The following is a 5,274-nucleotide window of genomic DNA, read 5'->3' as shown; positions in this document are numbered from 1 at the left end:
TCTGTAAATAGATGTAATTTTGGTGTGTCTGTGAGAAGAGGTGAGCTCAGGGTTTTTGTACTCTGCCATGTTGGCCCAGGTAACCTATTGTCTCTGTTTGAAGTTTAAATATAGTTTAAGAAATTATGTGTGGTAGCCAAGTTGACAACAGGTGGACTTGTGATGGTTAATTTTTTGTGTCAAGTTGACATGGCCTAGGGATGCCCAGATATCCAGTTAACATTATTTTTTTGTGTGTCTGTGAGGATGTTTCTAGAACAGATTAGTACTGAACTAGTGGACTAAGTAAAGTTGATTACAGCGCCCTTTGTGGGTGGGTGTCATCTCATCCATTCTGGGCTTGAATGGAACAGAAAGGCAGAGGAAGGCTGATTGATCAGGAACATGAATCTTATTTTGCCCTCCATGCTCTTGTTTCTCAGGGTTTCATACATGTAGTGAAATATATACCATTGGCTCTCCAATTTCAAGCCTAAAACTACCATCAGCTTTCCTGGATCTCTACCTTGCAGATAGCAGATCATGGGTCTTCTGAGCCTCCATAATAAGGTGAGTCACATCTAATAATACAAGTCTTTAGATATAGGTGTAGATATGGATATGGAGGTACATGTAGATATAGATTTATATAGAGAGTGATATAGGTTGATCTCTATATCTGTCTACATGTATGTGTATGTATGTGTGTATATATATTTTGGAGATAGATACAGATATAGATCTCCTATTGGTACTATCCTGGACAATTCTGACTAATACAAACACTGAATATTTAGTGAAACACATTCTTTATATTGAAAAATAAATGGAAATATCATGATGCAGTTGTTAACTGTAACCCCCAAATGAAGCTGACTTAGAAGGTACCTTCTCAAACAAGGTATCATCATATTTTTATAGCACAAGGAATAACTTGTATATGAAACTTCTTTGAGAATGATGGTCCAAAATTTGATACAGCCTGACAACTAATATTTTTCTAGTGAAATCAATGTATCTTTCCTGGAAATTGACCTGGTCTAATCTTGTACGCACCTCCTGAAATATGTAATAATGACATTGTTAGAAATACTTTAATCCAAAGATCTAACTAAAGGGCTTCTCCTGATATATCCCAGGAGCTAATCCTCATGATAAAAAGAATAAGATTAATTCATTTTATGTGTATGATACTTGTGATTATCTTAAAAGAAACAGGGTGGTGAACTGACATGCAGTAGCCATCCCAGGCAAAGTGATCTCCCTGAAATCAGTACAAGATTGAAAACAAGGGATGCACTCTTACTTCATCTGAAGTATTTTTGAAGTCATATTTATTTCAATTGTTTGTATATTTCATAAATACTTATTTAGGACCTCATGTGTGTAAACAGCTCTGCTAAGCACCACAAAAGATTGAAGAATAATCAGACTTGTAAGTCATAGTCTGAAAAAAATGCTTGTAGACCAAAAATAAGTATTACACAAGGTCATTTGTGGTCTAAAAGAACAAATAAACTACTCAGTGTTTCAAACGAGGAAGCATTCCTATTCTCTCTGAGGTAATCTGGAAATGCATCATGGAAACTGTAACATTTAAGATAGGCTTTGAAGAAAGGACCATTTCAATTGTAAACAAAGACAGATGCACCTGTAGAGAGCATTCTCAGTGGACAGACCTGTATGAACAAAACCATGTACCTGAGAGGAAGGTTTGTCCAGAGGCTGTCAGTAATTCATTTTGGATATAACATATGGTCCATTAGGAAAATTGTGGAGGCAGAGATTTCAGAATTAAATCAAATCTGGGGGGGAAAGTCCTCAAATAATGCCAGCATAAGCAAACGCAAGGTAATATATTTAGATGTAGATGTGTTTATATATCATGTTATCTATACATAGATCTGAAAATTAAACATGTTTATTCATATATGAAGTTCTGCATACATGTACCATATATACACATAATCTGGTAGCAATGGCAATCCAGTAAAATTTATTGAAGAGGAATATTATTTAATCAGAGTTTTGTTTATGAAGAATAATCTGACACTAATGTTTGGGAAGTAAGAGAATATCAACATAGTATAAAGGAAGTAACAAGACTATTGCAAATGACAAATATGAGTAATTTTAGGGTGAGGGCCTCAGTGGTGTCAGTAGGAATGTGTATGGAATCAGTGGTGAGATTGGAAGGTCAGGGATGGACCTGAAGATGAATCACTTACTATTCATAGAGTATGGAGTGGGACAAAAACTAACATTTAAGGACTTTGGGGGCACAAATCATGCCCCCATGATTTGGGAGACTTTGGAGGAACAACTCTTGTTCATTTTTATGTCTTTTCTAGCTACTCACTGGACTCACCAATATCATTATCATCTTAAAACTATTTGAACTTCGGTAATACGCATATGAAGCCTCTTTTACTCAACAATATATTCTAATAACCTTTACATATTACTTCTTTTTTTCTTATCAGTTTCTTTATTTTTAAATTGTAGGAAGGATTAATCCATTTCCTTCCTATTCTATCATTTCTCCTTTCTTCTCTATGCCCATCCTAATTAAATCTGAAATCTCATCTCTTAGCTTTCTGAATTAGTAAAGCTTTTCAGATTACCATACAACATACAAGAAAACTGGACAGTGCCTTTCAAGGCATCATAGACAGTGAGAGGCAGCTTCCCTCTTCTCATTATTTATAGACACACACTGAGCTAAAAGCATCCTCTTACAATTTGTTCTGACTTTCACTTATTTAACTCCTTTCTCATTTTTTCTTATTGTCTTCTCATTTCTGCTGATTTCTGTGTAATATGAGAATTAAGTCCCCACAAGAAATGAATTTCACCACGTTCCAAATAGAATGTCATGAAAGTCCTTTTGGTGGCTAGCAAAATTCCTGTAATTGGCCTCTGTTTCCTTAAACACCAACCTGCCTCCACTGTGGAGGTAAACATGATATGAGCTTCCAGGCTGCACAGCTGTTTTACTATCAAAAAATCATATTCAGTTTTTTTTCAGAGCAATTGTGCTATTATAGTGCATCATGCATTTATGGAGCCACATTGAGACCATATGTGTAAAATATATTAACTTGTTTTCCTCTTTAATTAATTTGACTTGAACACTTGATTAAATTTTTCTATGGTTTTTACACTTTTGACTAATATATGCACATATTTTAATATATTCATTAGTACTCCTACCTTAAGTCGTAAAATCTCTAGGGCAATTTTAAGTGCAAAACTTTGAACACTAATCAACACATGTCTAATCTGCACACTTATGTGACTTTTAATGAATGGAGAACAGATAGTAGTATGAAATCTAAGCATTTTCTCTAACATTTTTGCCAGAGAACCTATGATTTTCTTATTTCCCAGACTATAGATGACTGGATTTAACAAAGGAATTATGACAGTTCAAAATAGAGAGTCCACTGTATCTTGAGCATCTGCTTCTGCAGATCCAGGGAGCACATACATGGAGAATAGAGGGTCATAGTATAAAGAGATAGTTAAGAGATGGGCTCCACATGTGTAGAAGGCTTTCCTTATACCTTGTACAGACTTCTTTTTTAATCTTGTAAAGAGAGCAACTTTATAAGGGACAAGAACAGTCAGAATTATGCACAACTGTATTGACCCAGAGAAAACAAATACAATCAGAAAATTAATGGAAGGATCAGTACAGGAAATTTTAAACAATGGTACAATGTCACAGTATATGTCCTGTATTATGATAGAATTATAGAAGGTTAATCTGAATTTAAAAACATTATAAAGTATGGCATGAACAAGGCCACCTAAAAATGACAAAACCAACAGCTGGATGCTTAGTCTATTGGTTATAATTACTGGATAATGTAACGGTTTGCATATGGTCACATAGCGATCATATGCCATTGTTACCAACAAAAACCATTTTGTGGTTACACTGATTACAAAGGGAAAAAATTGTATCTTCCATTCAGTGAGAGATATCATTTTGCTCTTGGCAAAGAAATTCACCAACATCTAGCTGGGGCCAGGAGGAGGTCACTGTGGATGATATCCAGGCATCCACAAAAGCCAAATTCCCAAGGAATAAGTACATGGGGATGTGGAGATGAAGGTCATTACATAAAAGAGCATCAGACCAAGGTTCCGCATGACAGTGATGAGATATATCACCAAGAATACCAGTAACAAGGGGATTTGCCATTTTTGTTGATATGTAAGTCCTATGAAAATAAACTCTATCAGTAACATTGCATTTTCTTTTTCCATCTCCTCACTGGGCAGTGTGTGAAATACATGGAGTAAATGAAAGGAATAGTCAGTAAGAAATTATAAAGTGAAACTATGGAGGAAGAGAGTTGAAATGAAACATGCACTTCAAAATTTCCTCTTAATTTTGTTTATTATACCTCCTTAATAGATGGGATCTGTTTTTGGGCGGGGGGATGGAAATAAATGCAATCATTTAAATTAAAAAAATGTGAATCAATGGACAAACTTAGAAAAATGAAAGACATTCTAAATATGTGCTAAATTTATGGACTTTATTATGTTGAGATATGTTACCTTTATACCCACTTTGAGGAGAGTTTTTTTGTTTGTTTGTTTGTTTTTTGTTTTTTTTGTGGTACGCGGACCTCTCACTGTTGTGGCCTCTCCCGTTGCGGAGCACAGGCTCCGGACCCGCAGGGCATGGCACAGGGGCCCAGCCGCTCCGCGGCATGTGGGATCTTCCCGGACCGGGGCACGAACCCGTGTCCCCTAGCATCGGCAGGCGGACTCTCAACCACTGCACCACCAGGGAAGCCCGAGGAGAGTTTTTATCATGAATAGATGTTGAATCTTGGCAAATGCTTTTTCTGCATCTATTGAGATGATCATATGATTTTTATCATTCCTTTTATTAATATGGTGTATCACATTATTTGTGAATACTGAACCATCTTTTCATCCCTGGAATAAATCCAACTTGATCATGGTATACGATCCTTTTTGTATTTGTTGGATATGGTTTGCTAATATTTTGTTGAGGATTTTTGCATCTATCTTCATCAAAGTTATTGGCCTATTATTTTCTTTCTTTAGTGCCTTTGTCTGGTTTTGGTATCAGGATAGTGGTGGCCTCATAGGATGAATTTGGGAGTGTTCCCTCCACTTCAGTTTTTGAAATGGGTTGAGAAGTTTAGGTATTACCTCTTCTTTATATGTTTAGTACAATTCCCCAGTGAAGCTGTCTGGTCCTGTACTTTTTTTTTAATAGATCTTTATTGGAGTATAATTGCTTCACAA

At 35.8% G+C, this 5,274-nt stretch overlaps 1 pseudogene; it reads right to left on the bottom strand.

Annotated features, from left to right (window-relative positions):
• Positions 1–3,096: 3,096 nt before the first annotated feature.
• Positions 3,097–4,257, bottom strand: LOC103081060 (olfactory receptor 5H1-like; annotated as a pseudogene).
• Positions 4,258–5,274: the final 1,017 nt, after the last annotated feature.

This window comes from Lipotes vexillifer, unplaced genomic scaffold (assembly GCF_000442215.2).
Source record: "Lipotes vexillifer unplaced genomic scaffold, Lipotes_vexillifer_v1.1 scaffold448, whole genome shotgun sequence".
NCBI classification, from domain to species: Eukaryota; Metazoa; Chordata; class Mammalia; order Artiodactyla; family Lipotidae; genus Lipotes; species Lipotes vexillifer.
The sequence above is the reverse complement of the archived record's forward strand: the minus strand, read 5'-3'. Positions and strand labels throughout refer to the sequence as shown.